The following is a 15,074-nucleotide window of genomic DNA, read 5'->3' as shown; positions in this document are numbered from 1 at the left end:
TTTGGCAGACCCTCCCACTGATCGAACTTACCTGACCTCTTGATGAAATTATATTTTAATCGGATCACTTGACTATTCGAGCTGACCCATGTCAGCTAGGTAAATCAGTGTGACTGATATAGGTGCTCCTAGACCAGCCCTTTTAATGGTCTCCCTTAAGCTGACTTGGTGAAGCCAGTGGGAGGATCACGATAAGCTGGTTCATCTGACCTCATCCTCTATATTATTTAAATTCTCTAAAATTATTAGGTCCTTAAAATGATAATGTTATGGAGATAACTGAGTCATAGCCTCCCATTAAGGTGTTTGATAATGAGTCCATTAACTCAATAATCATTGCAGACCCAAAGGCCTGGTGCTTGTTGACTAATGGAATTGTCACTCATCATATGATGACTTGGAAGTGTCTCTCTAATGGTGGTTAGGTGAGCCAACCAAAGTTGGGCTTAATCATTCATTGGTTAGATACGCCAAGTATGATCATGTTAATGGTTGGACCTAACCGGATCCTTACAGTGGAGGCCAAAGCCTACTGATTAGGTTTCTGGGGCAAAATTAAAATTACTAGAAATTGTTTAGAGAAACAATTGGTTATGAACCTACCCTTAGATGTACATGGGTTGGCCAACCAAAGTTGGGCTTGTGTGCAGTCTAAGTGGATTCTAGTACCCACTAAGGAATTAGGGTAATTTCTCGAATTGGAGGTAGAGGCTACCAATTCGAATAAAATAGTGGGAGAAACCTTTTGATTAAAGTCCAAATCTTTAGGTTTAATGAATCAATTACTAATTAGGTTATGGTTCTCCTTTGTGCAAATATGGCCACATCCCTAACGCTCCGATCATTGTTGGACAATGATAAGTTGGTGAAACCCAACTTTGGTAGCTGGTACCGAAAGTTGAAGATAGTCCTGGAGCATGAACGGATCCTATATGTGATAATGGATCCTGCACCTGAGGAGCCAACTGTCAATGCACGTGGAACAGTCAGAGACACTTACCAGAAGTGGCTCAGTGACTGGACCACAGTGCGCTGTATCATGCTGGCTGCCATGAGCGATGAGTTCAGTCGCAGATTCGAGATGGCTCAACCAAAGGACATGCTTCAAGTGTTGGAGGATGCCTTTGGCACACCCGATGAGTAGAGAGGCACAAGACTAGTTGTGCCATCTTCAACACCAAAATGTGGGATGGTGCCTCTATCACTAATCATGTATTATACATGATCGAGCTGATGGAATGATTGAGCAAGCTCGGCTTTCCCTTGCATGAGCAGCTTGGGAAAGATGCAATACTGAACTCGCTGCCCAAGTCTTATCTCCCATTCCTCACTCATTATAGAATGACAAAGCCTGAAGAGAACTACCATGGGTTACTGGGGTTGCTTCAGAACTTTGAGAAGGATCACCAACTTCACAAGGAGTCGGTGAACTTAGTGGGAGGTTCGTCTTCTGGTTCTGGACCCTTTGAGAAAGGGAAGAAGAACAAGAAGAAGAAAGTGAAGAAGGTGCAAGTTCAGGCTGGGACATCAGTGCAGAGCCAGACCAAAAAGATCAAGCCTGATAAGAGTCTATTCTACTGGCAAGTACCCTAGATTAGATAGTGTGTCAGATATCTACTTATGGCACTATAGGCTAGGTCATATAAACAAGAACAGAATAAATAGGTTGACTCAAGAGGGAATCCTCGAAGTCAGTGATTGTGAATCACTTCCAACCTGTGAGTCCTGTCTTCTTGGTAAAATGACCAAGTCATCTTTTACTGAAAAAGGTGAGAGAGCTACTGAGCTCTTGGGCCTAGTACATACTGATGTATGTGGTCCCATAAGCACCAGTGCTAGAGGTGGATATTTCTACTTCATAACTTTCACGGATGACCTATCCCGATATGGATATGTCTATCTGATGAAACATAAGTCGGATTCATTTGAAATGTTCAAACGATTTTGAAGTGAAGTAGAAAAACAAACTGAAAAGAGTATTAAAACTCTTCGATCTGATCGAGGAGGAGAATACCTTTCTAGTGAATTTCTCACATATCTAGGAGAGAATGAGATTCTCTCCCAATAGACTCCTCTAGGAACACCACAGCATAATGGTGTGTCTGAAAGGAGGAATCGGACTCTGTTAGATATGGTCCAATCTATGATGGGTTTTGCTAGCTTGCCGATATCCTTCTGGGGATATGCACTCGAATCGGCCTGTTATCTGTTAAATAGGTTTCCAAGTAAGTCTGTAATTAAGACTCCATATGAGATATGGATGGGACATAAGCCAGCACTTTCACACCTTAGGGTCTGGGGGTGCCCGGCCTATGTCAAACGATTAGTCACAAACAAACTTGGACCTAGGTCTGACAAATGCTCATTCATAGGGTACCCCAAAGAGACAAAAGGATATTTTTTCTACCATGCTGATGAACAAAAGGTGTTCGTCAGCCTTAAGGCAATCTTTTTAGAAAAGTTGTTCCTTGGTGAAGGAACCGTTGCCTCTAAGGTTGAACTTGATGAAGTTCAACAGGTAGAAGGACCGACACCAATAGCTGAACCTTAGTCGGATATGATTAGATCAGATCCAGAGCCCAATATACCTGCACCATTAAGGCGATCTGGTAGAGTACCGCATCAGCCGGACAGATACTACGGTTTCTTGATCCGGGATGGTGATCCCATTGAACTTGATGAGAATAATGAGGATCCGATCACCTATATGGATGCAATGCAGAGACCTGATTTCGAGAAATGGCTTGAAGCTATGAAATCCGAAATGGAGTCCATGAAGGTCAACGATGTATGGACATTGGTTGACCCACCTGAAGGGGTTAAACCCATTTGGTGTAAATGGGTCTTTGAAAGGAAGAGGAGCGCAGACGGAAAGGTGGAGACCTATAAAGCCCGTTTGGTCGCCAAGGGGTATCGTCAACATTATGGTATTGACTATGACGAGACGTTTTCTCCTGTGGCAATGCTCAAATCCATTCGGATAATGCTTGCAATAGCTGCCCATCTGGATTATGAGATCTGGTAGATGGATGTAAAGACAGCTTTCCTGAATGGAGAGCTGACTGAAGAGGTGTATATGATACAGTCTGAGGGGTTTACATCCACAGATGAGTCCAAGGTGTGCAAGCTTTAGAGATCCATTTATGGACTGAAGCAAGCTTCTCAGAGTTGAAACATTTGTTTTGATAAGGTGATCAAAACGTATGGCTTCATTAAGAATGGAGAAGAGCCCTGCATCTATAAATGGCCAAATGGTCTAATTGTGGTATTCCTTGTCTTGTATGTGGATGACATTCTCTTAATCGAGAATGACATCCCCGCACTACAGGGAATAAAAGTTTGGTTGTCATCACAGTTCTCCATGAAGGACTTGGGTGAAGCATCCTACATCCTAGGGATAGATCTAAAAGGATGCTTGGGTTATCCCAGTCCATGTACATAGACACTGTGCTGAAGAGGTTCAGCATGGAGAATTCCAAGAAGGGCTATCTACCGATAGGCCAAAAAATTTCTCTCTCTAAGAAGGATTGTCCGACAACTCCTGAAGAGAGAGAGTGTATGAGTAGAGTCCCATATGCTTCAGCCGTGGGATCTATCATGTACGTCATGACATGTACAAGACCAGATGTGGCATACTCACTAGGAGTAGTGAGTAGATACCAATCTGATCCTGGAGAAAATCACTGAAAAGTGGTTAAAGCCATCCTTAAGTATTTGAGAAATACTAAGGACCAATGGTTGGTTTATGGTGAGTCAGATCTTAAACTTATGGGGTTCACAGACTCTAGCTTTCAATCTGACCATGATGACAGCAGGAACGTGTCTAGTTATATCTTTACTCTGAATGGTGGAGCCATCTGCTGGAAGAGTTCCAAGCAACATACTGTGGCAGACTCTGTTTGTAAAGTAGAGTACATCACAGCATCGGATGCCGCGAAGAAAGCTATGTGACTGAGGAAATTTATCAACGAGCTCGGAGTAGCACTCTCCCTCAATGGTTCGGTTCTACTCTACTGTGATAGCACTGGTGCCATAGCTTAGGTGAAGGAACCCAAAGCACATCAGCGGATGAAGCACATCTTGCACCGCTTCTATCTGGTCTGGGAGATCATGGATCGAGGTGACGTCGACCTTCAGAAGATCGACGGAAAGGAAAACCTGGCCGACCCCTTCACTAAAGCCCTGGCGATAAAGGAGTTCGACAACCACAAGTCGAAGATGGGTATTAGATACTGTGCCGAGTGGCTTTAGGACAAGTAGGAGTTGTTGAAAAATATGTCCCAAAAGCCAATCGTCAAGCTGTTGACGGTTGAGCAACCAAGTATTGTAATTGATTTGTTAATAAATAAAATATATTTGGCATCTTCATCATAAGCTTTCATCTTCTAATGAACTCCGTTGTTATGATGAAGTCCTTAGGACTATTTAAGTTCGATAAAGAGAGGATTTATCGATTAGTCCTTAAAACTGTTCACGATCAAATGATAAGCTGTTAATAAGGACGACAGCTTCTATCGAGCATAGGTCACTGTAGGCCATATGGGTTGGTTGTTCTCTTAACTAAGGAGTGTGGAGACACTGGTATGGCATACAGGTGAGATGTAATGGTACATCATCATTGAATATGACCAACTCCAGAGCATTCTGCTGTCGAGAATGTCTCTGATGGGATATAGGTATAAGTGTCCCTTAGACTTGAGATCGCCTCAGTGACTTGCAAGCAACTCACTGTGCTTTGGTACTGGACTAACTGAATTTCTAATTCAGGGATGGAAGGCTTCTGGGCACAGTCAAGTACTTGCGAAGTCAGAGTGTGATCGAGATGGGATTGACCACTCCAAGAGTTGGAGAAGAATGAGTCGCTGTATTTTAATTTAGCAAAACCTTGGCCAGGGTAATCCATTAGATGGATTTGATATTTTGAAATACAATGTGGACAACCTGATCAGAGTTGACAGTTGAACTCTGGGGTGTCCTATGATCATTTTGGTCAAGGGGATGAATTATATGAAAACTATATCCGCATGGGTTCTAAGGATGTTGTTCTATACATTCGACCTATCCAGTCGTCGGGTACCATTGCTAGATGGTCACTTTGATTGGTACAGAAATTTATTTCTGTGCTATCGGCTTAGGTTCGGACCTATGAGGTTACACACATTAGAGTTCATGATCCGATCGGATGGTTGATCAACGATTAAGAATCATTCTAGGGTTAAATGATCAATACGATTGACATTTAACCCAATGCAAGTGTTGCAGGAGGATCGATTAGCAATTCGATTGCTAATTGACTTAATTTGATTAAGCCAATAGACTGAGATTAAGTCTAATTAAATATAATTTAATTAGATTTAGTTTGGGCTTGATTGGATCAAGTCCAATTGGTTTATTGGATAAGCCAAGTGCAAGGAAAAACTAGTCCTAGTTCAACTAGGATTTGGGTCAATCTAATTTCTAATTTGATTAAAAAATTAAATTAGATTTAAATCTAATTTAATCTGATTAAATTAGGTTCTTAATTGGGTTAAGACCTATTTTAATTAGGTTGATCTAATTTTAGTTTGATTTGGTTTGAGAAACCAAATTAAAACAAGTCATGAGATAGAATCCTAGTAAGACTAGGATTCCACCTTGCGCCACATAAGCCTTCCCCACGCCCTCTCTCTTATTCAATGCCAATCTCCACTTATTTTGTGCGACAAAAGCCCTCTCCCAGGTCTCTCCCACGTTCACAAAAGGTTTCCTCTCTTCTTTCTTACACGGAAGGTGGTTTGGATCAAATCAAAGAGGAATAACTTTGGATTTCGAATTCTATGAGATAGAGTTTTAGAAATCCAAAACTCTTTCAATTTTGCACCGAATTTATCCAAATTTTTTTTGGAATTTTTGTGACTTTTAGGGTACATATTGTGAACCCTTTGCTGGTGATCCATGTATGAAAATATGGAGGAGGTGCTCAAGAGTTGGGCGCCCCTTAACTTGCCATGTTTGGATAAGCCTTGACTAGGTATTTGACCTAGACAAGGACTCTATCATATATCTCTATATAAGATGATTTTCTTTATGAAATTTTTGGATTAGCCAGAGCTTTAAGAGACATTTGAGCTCTCCAAAAATCAAAGAGAAAGACCTTTGGGTCATGGAGATATAAAAGATATAAGTTAGGGTGTCTAGAGAGAGAAACGAGAAGAAAAAGAGGGTCTTCTTCTAGGGTTGTTTGTTTTCATATCTTTCCTCCCTCCATCTTGAGTTTCCTGAGAGCGTCTCAAATCTAAAACTCCTCCTTCTACTTTCCATCTTTGGAAGAGTCCAAATCAAGAAGAAGGAGGCACCTGATCAACCATCAAAGAAGGATCAGCGCAGTACTAGCATACTGTGCTGATTTCCTGAAGCAGGACTTCTGATCGAGATTCGTGGGCTCGTGTGGACGACTCCTAGAGGCCGGACGTATGTGCGGCTTGCAACATCATCCTCAAGCCGGATCAGCAAGGTTAGAATGTCTAACTTGCAAGGTAATAGATCTGATCTATTGTTTAATACATACATTAGATATAGTATAGAAACATGTTGATATGATCAACATGTAGTTCATGCTATATTTATATATTTTAATTTTTGATTTAATGCTATGTAATAATTATGTAATAGGATCTTAGATCTAGGGATTCTCTAGTTTTAAAAAATAAATTTTGATTTATTTTAGTCTTTCACTGTATGATCTTGAAAAAGTTTCAAGATCTAACCCTGAAACCCTAGATCTGGTTCCTACACTTAGGCACTGGACTACCTGAATTTCTAATTCAGTGATGGAAGGCTGCTGGGTGTAGTCAAGTACTTGACTTGTCAGTGCGTGTGTCAAGATGAGATTGACCACTCCAGTTTAGGAGCTGTGTATAGTCATGTTTCAATTTAGCAAAACTTTGGCCAGGGTAGTCCTTGTGAGGAGTCACAGGACTGTTTGAGTTGAGCACGATTCGGATGATCTAATCAGGGTTGACAGTTTAACCCTGAGTCATCCTAAACATAGAGATCAAAACGATGAATTATACAGTAACCATATTCATGTAGGTTTTGAGTGTTGCGATTGTGACTATTTGACTTATCCGGACGTCGGATACCATTGCTATATGGTCACTTCGATTAGTACAGGAATTGGTTCCTGTCCTACCGACTTAGATTCGAACCTGTGGAGTCACACACATTAGAGGTTCCTATCTGATCTGATGGGTGGTATAGAATCCTTCATGTTTAGGACTCAGTGATCGAGAATCAGGATTCTCTGATCATGAGTTCCACACATTATGGGTACCGGGGTAAAAAGTCCCACTGGTTGGGACTTTTCGATCAAGGTTACATATCGATGAATTCTGATGTCCGATTGCCCATCGAATTTGAACTCAGTATTTATGAGAGATTTAATTAGTGATTTGATCATTAATTAACTCATTTGATTGAGTAATTATTTTTAGATTAAGTCTAATTGAATTGGATTCAGATGGGTTTGTCCCGATTAGGTTAAGAGTTGACCTAATCATCGAGATGGTTTGGTCCCTGATTTGATCAGGGGTTGGGCTTAGTCAATTTTTGATTTGATTAGGATATTATTGAGCCTAATTAAGCCTAATTAAGTTAGGTTTAAATTAGTCTAATTGGATCTAACTTATTTGGTTCAATTAGGTTGGTTTAAATAATGAAACCACCTTGACCCAATCTCCATACGCCACCTCACTTCCATTGCACCCATTTGAATTCATGAGAAGAAACTTCTCATGAATTATTTCCTCATGCCAAGCCCTCTCCATTCCTCACTTTAATGTGCCAAATGAATGGATAAGGATGATTGGTGGGCCATTCAAATTCAAAATAAAGTTTGAATTTGAATGGGCAATCAATTTTTGCGCCTTATCCCTTTTTTTACGCCCCATTTATTACATGAGAAATGGTTTCTCATGAAATCACTCCATGCACAATTTAAGCCACACCTCACACCTTTAGTGGATAAGGGATGAGTTGGTGTCCATTTGAATTCAAAATTTGATTTGAATTCAAATGTGCAATTACTCATCTTTATCCTTTCTTTTGGATAAGATGTTTGACGTTGTTATAAAAGGAGGAGAAGAATGGGGCATGCAAGAAGAAAATTTTTGGAAAAAATTTTTGGGGTGTGAGAAGTCTTGTGCGTGAGAAAGAAGTCCATATCCTTCCAAGAGAAAAAGAAAGAAAAGAAAGAAAAGTGGGTGCAAGGTTTCCAGTGAGTTCCCTAGAATTTTAGCCTAGGGTTCGGGAAGTGAGAAAGTGAGCTACAAGTGTTGTGAGCCCACAAAATTTTAGAGAGATCTTCAACATCCTCTCAAGCATGTTTGTTGATGATCTAGAGTATCCAAAGAATCGACAGACATCGATCGAAGGAGTTCGATCAGCATCGACCGTCAAAAGGGCTCTACAACGAGCTAACACTCGTGAGGAGTCGATTAGACCAGGAGCTTCGTGTGGATGATCCGCAGAGGTCAGACACACTGTGTGGCTATATTATGATGATCAAACTCTTCCGACAGTGATCAGATTGCGGTGATCTACTACCCGCATAAAGGTATTGTGTTCTGAACACATTACAGTAAAGTGTTTATTGTTTGAATTTGAAATTCAAATTTAAATGCATGCATGCTATATATCATATTTAGATCCTAATGTAAGATAAATTCATATTAATTAATTAGATTGATTAATATTTTTTTACTATAAAATCATAATTTTGAAAAAGTTTTAAAATTGCCATTTTACTCCTACATTGAATTTCTCCACAAATGATATCAGAGCGGGTTCTTAGATATGATATATATATTTGCATGTGTAGATTAAGTTGTAATCTAAAAGTTTAAATTTAAAATTTAAATTTTAAAAGTTGTTCTAAATTGAAAATTCAAAAATTTGAAATTTGAAATTTGAAATTTGAAATTCAAAATTCAAAAAATTTGAAATTTAAAAATTTGAAAATTTGAAATTTGAAATTTGTTTGAAATTTGAAATTCAAAATTTAAAATTTAAAATTTAAAATTTAAAATTTAAATTTTAAAATTGGTATATTTAGATATACTTGATCCAAGTAGCAAGTAATCGAATTGGGTTGGTTGCCATGGCCGTCCGATCATAGGAGAAAAGTAGGGTTTAAAGGCCCTCTCCTCCCATTCGATGGAGTCTCCTATGGCGGTAGGGGTGCCACTGTAATTATATTCCATGCAGATGAAGCAGTGAAAGAAATTAATTGTAAAGGTTTAATTATGAAATTTATGATGAATGTGTTAGATTAGATCTAAAAGAATATTCATGATTTATTTTGATTGAGTTATTTTCTGTTATGTAATTAGCAATAAGATTGCTATTTAAGAAATATGCTGATCTATTTATGAAATGAGTCAACATATTTGGTGAACAAAAAATAAAATCTTTCAAATTTGAAAATTATTTTCAAAATGCCAAACCCGACCCATCAGTCCAAATACTTAATTAAAAGAATTAAGTGTTGTCTAGTAGGTTTAGAATTGTGAATTAAGACCTAAGACAATTGCATAAACTTATGGGTCAATGGGTTAGATGGATTAGGTCCATAATTGGGTTAGACCTAAGGTTAGCTTAAAGAAATAGACTAAATTAGAGTAATTGGTCAAATCTAATCAAAAGTTGAATTAGATTAGGTCAAGGATACTCTAGACTCAACTCCAATAGTTGTAGTTGAATGGGTCCATGTCTTTAACTAGATCAAGATAGACTTAATTCATGGCTATGCGGTGGAACCCTATTTACTAAGTTGATCAAATTAAAACTAATGAACCGGTTGGTGTCTAAGGTAAGTTTGGCAGTTTGACCAGTGGTTTTTAAGCGAGAGCTACTCGTAGTGATTTGATCTCTGACGAGTTAATGGCTTATCTCCACCACTGATCTCACTTACCTGGCCAACCTGGTGAATTAGGTTTTGATTATATCACTTGATGATTAGGGCTCACCCATATCATTAGGTAAATCAGTTTGATTGATTTAGGTGCTCCTAATGCCAGCTTTAAGTAAATCCTTTTTAATCTGACTTGGTGAAGTCAGTGGGAGGATTGAAATTGGTTGGATATTTTCTTCTCATCTATCCTTTAATAAAATCCTCAAAAATTATTAGGTCCCTAAAAATGATTAAGTTATATTGATAACTAAGTCACAGCCTCCCATTAAGTGAGTGATAATGAGTTCATTAGTTTAATAATCATTGGAGGCCCAAAGGCCTGGCGCTTATTGACTAATGGAATTATCATTCATAATATGATAATTTGGGTTGAGTCTTTCTGATGGTGATCAGGTTGGCCGGCCAAAGTCGGGCCTGATCATTTATTGGTCCGATTCACCAAATCAAATCATGTTAATGGTTGGACCTAACCAGATCTTTTCAGTGGAGGCCAAAGCCTACTGATTAGGTTCTGGAGCAAAATTAATTACTAGAAGTTGTTTAGAGAAACAACTGGTTATAAACCTACCCATAGATGCACATGGGTTGACCAACCAAAGTTGGACTCGTGTGTAGTCTATGTGGATTCTAGTACCCACTAAGGAATTAAAGTAATTCCTCGAATTGGAGGTTGAGACTACCAGTTCATAAAAATACTGGGAGAAACTTTAGACTAAAGTCCAAATCTTTAGTATTTATAATTTATGTACTAATAGAGGTCTGGTTTTTCTTTATGCAGCTATGGCCACTACCCTGTCGCTCCAGTCATTATTAGATAATGACAAGCTCATGGGACCTAATTTCGATAGCTGGTATCGAAAATCAAAAATCATCCTTGAGCATGAGCGGATCTTTTATGTAGTAACGGATCTGGCATCTGAGGAGCCAGCCCCGAACGTTAGAGGGACGGTCCGAGATACTTATCAAAAGTGGCTCAACGACCGCACCACCATTCGGTGTATAATGCTGGCGGCAATGAATGATGAGTTCAGCCACAGTTTCGAGAATGCCCAGCCACAGGAGATGCTTCAAATATTGAACGACTCTTTTGGCACGCCTGACAATGTTGAAAGGCACAAAACTAGTTGTGCCATTTTCAATGCTCGGATGAGAGATGGAGCCTCAGTCACTGATCATGTACTGTACATGATCGAAATGATTGAGCACCTAAGTAAACTGGGCTTTCCCTTATACGAGTAGCTCGATAAGGATGCGATCCTTAATTCATTGCCCAAGTCCTTTTTCCCCTTCCTTACTCATTTTCGGATGACAAAGCCTGCAGTGAACTACCACGGCTTGTTGGGGTTGCCGTAGAACTTTGAGAAGGATCACCAGCTCCATAAGGAGTCGGCAAATATTGTGGGAGGGTCTTCTTCTAGTCGTCGACCCTTTAAGAAAGGGAAGAAGAACAAGAAGAAGAAGAATAAGAAGGTGCAACCGCATGCTGGGATGTCTGCACATGGTCAGACCAAGAAGCGCAAGCCCGACCAGAGCCAAGCGGAGTGCTTCTTTTGCAAGAAGCAGGGGCACTGGAAGAGGAATTATCCTCTATACATTGCCTCACTGGACCCGAACAGGCCGAAGAAGAAGCAAGGTACTTATATGATAACACCTTGCAACTTTTCCATTTATGATACTACTGCCTGGGTATTGGATACCGGAAGTCCTTATCATATTTGTAATTCGATGCAGGGTCTACAGGTCAGTAGAAGATTTGATGAAGGCGAGAGATTCCTGAACGTTGGAGATGGAAGCAAAGTTCCAGTTCTAGCATTAGGAATCATGAACCTTGTAATCAATTCTCGAAATATAATTCTGAGTGAATGTCACTATTGTCCAAATTTTTTATTAAATATTATTTCTGTAGGCCTTTTGGCCATGAACGGTTATCAATTTTTAATAAAAGAAAATATTTACAATATCATTTTGAATGGTGTTACAATGTTTGTTGGACAACTTAATAATGGAATTTACTTTCTATCACAACATGTTAATGTGGTTCAAACCTCTGGTAAACGCCCTAGAATAGATAATGTGTCAGAAGTCTACCTTTGGCACTGTAGGCTAGGTCATATCAATAAGAACAAGATAAACAGGTTGGCTCAAGAAGAAATTCTTGAAGTAGGTGATTGTGAATCACTTCCAACCTGTGAGTCCTATCTTCTTGGTAAAATGACCAAGTCACCTTTTACTAGAAAAGGTGAGCGAGCCAGTGAACTCTTGGCTCTGGTACATTCTGATGTATGTGGACCCATGAGCTCAAGTGCAAGAGGTGGATATTTCTACTTCATAACCTTCACAGACGATCTATCGAGGTATGGGTATGTCTATTTAATGAAGCATAAGTCGGAGTCGTTTGAAATGTTCAAACTATTCCGAAATGAGGTAGAAAAATAAACTGAAAAATATATTAAAACTCTTCGATCTGATCGAGGAGGTGAATACCTTTCCAATGATTTTCTAACATATCTTGGGGAGAATGGGATTCTCTCTCAGTGGACACCTCCTGGAACACCACAGCATAATGGTGTGTCTGAAAGGAGGAATCGAACCTTGTTGGACATGGTTCGATCCATGATGGGGTTTGCTAGTCTGTCGATCTTTCTCTGGGGATATGCGCTCGAATCGACTTGTTACCTTCTAAATAGAGTTTCGAGTAAGTCTGTAACCAAAATGCCATATGAGATATGGATAGGACGTAAACCAGTACTCTCGCACCTTAGGGTTTGGGGGTGTCCGGCTTATGTTAAATGTTTAATTACGGACAAGCTTGGACCTAGGTCTGACAAGCGTAATTTTATAGGGTACCCAAAAGAGACCAAAGGGTATTACTTCTACCTAGTTGATGAGCAAAAAGTATTTGTCAGCCTTAAGGCAATCTTTTTGGAAAAGAAATTCTTTGGTGAAGGGACTGTTGCCTCTAAGATCGAACTTGACGAAGTTCGACAGGTGGAAAAATCGACACAAGTTACTGAACCTAAACCAGATTTGATTAGATTAGATCTGGAGCCCATTGTTCAAGCACCCTTAAGGTGATCTGATACAGTACCACGTCAACTGGACAGATACTATGGTTTCTTGGTCCGGGACGACGATCCTATCGAACTTGATGAAAATGATGAGGATCCGATCACCTACATGGATGCAATGCAAAGACTCGACTCTGAAAAATGGCTGGAGGCCAAGAAATTCGAAATGGAGTCCATGAAGGTCAACAATGTGTGGACATTGGTTGATCCACCCGAAAGAGTAAAACCCATAGGGTGTAAGTGGGTCTTCAAGAGGAAGAGGAGCACAGACGGAAAGGTGGAAACCTATAAAGCCCGTCTGGTTGCCAAGGGATATCGTCAACATTATGATATAGACTATGACGAGATATTTTCTCCTGTGGCAATGCTCAAATCCATTCGGATTATGCTTGCGATAGCTGCCCATCTGGACTATGAAATCTGACAGATGGATGTGAAGACAGCTTTCCTAAATGGAGAGCTGGACGAAGAGGTGTATATGATACAACCTGAAGGATTCACGTCCACAGATGAGTCTAAGGTATGCAGGCTATAAAGGTCCATTTATGGACTTAAGCAGGCATCACGGAGTTGGAACATACATTTTGATAAGATGATCAAGACGTATGGCTTCGTTAAGAACGGAGAAGAGCCCTGTATTTATAAGTGGGCTAATGGTCCAGTAGTAGTATTTCTTGTATTGTATGTGGATGACATTCTCTTAATCGAGAATGATGTCCCTGCATTACAGGGAATAAAGATTTGGTTGTCGGCACAGTTCTATGAAGGATCTGGGAGAAGCTTTCTACATCCTAGGGATGAGGATCTATAGGGATAGATCTAAAAGGTTGCTTGGTTTATCTCAGTCCACGTACATTGATACTATGCTGAAGAGGTTCAGCATAGAGAATTCCAAGAAAGGCTATCTTCCGATAGGCCATGAAATTTCTCTCTCGAAGAGGGATTGTCCGACAACACCTCAAGAGAGAGCATAAGGGTAGGATTCTATATGCTTCGACAGTGGGATCTATCATGTACGCCATGACATGTACTCGATCAGATGTGGCACACTCACTAGGGATAGTGAGTAGATACCAATCTGATCCAGGGGAGAATCACTGGAAGGTTGTTAAAACCATCCTGAAGTATTTAAGAAATACTAAGGACCAGTGGCTTGTTTATGGTGAATCGGACTTGAGACTTATAAGGTTTACAGACTCTAATTTTCAGTCTGATCATGATGATAGCAAAAGTGTGTCAGGATTTATTTTTACCCTTAATGGTGGGGCTATCTACTGGAAAAGTTCCAAGCAGCACATAGTGGCTGATTCAGTTTGCGAGGTGGAGTATGTCGCTGCATTAGATGCTGCCAAAGAAGCAGTGTGGCTGAGAAAATTTACCACCAAGCTTGGAGTAGCACCCTCTCTTGTTGGTCCAGTTCTGCTCTACTGTGACAGCTCTGGAGCTATTGCTCAGGCGAAGGAACCAAAGGCACACCAGCAGACGAAGCATATTCTGCGCCGCTTCCATCTCATTCAAAAAATTGTGGATCGAGGTGACGTCGATCTTCAGAAGATCGATGGAAAGGAGAACCTGGCCGACCCATTCACTAAAGCCATTGCGGTGAAGGAGTTCGACAACTACAAGTCGAAGATGGGTATTAGATACTGCACCGATTGGCTTTAGGCCAAGTGGGAGATTATTGGGAATAGTATCCCAAAGCCAATCATCAGCCTGTTGACGGTTGTGCTTATTTTTGTATATGTACATGAATTATGAATTAATAAAAATTATTTTAATATTTTTCATCCCAAAATATTTCATCTTCTAATGAACTCGTATGTTGTAGTGAAGTCCTTAGGACTATTTAGACTCGACAAAAGAAGATTTATCGTTTAGTCCTTAAATCTGTTCGCGACCAAATGATATGTTGTTACCAAGGATGACAATGTTTATCAAGCATAGGTCGTTGTGTGTCATATATGTTGGTTGTCCTCTTAACCAATGAGTGTGGATACACTGGTATGGCATATAGGTGAGATGTAAGGATACATCTGCACTGAACGTGATCGACTCTG

Source organism: Elaeis guineensis, chromosome 8 (assembly GCF_000442705.2).
Source record: "Elaeis guineensis isolate ETL-2024a chromosome 8, EG11, whole genome shotgun sequence".
NCBI lineage: Eukaryota > Viridiplantae > Streptophyta > Magnoliopsida > Arecales > Arecaceae > Elaeis > Elaeis guineensis.
Note: the sequence above shows the minus strand (reverse complement) of the source record.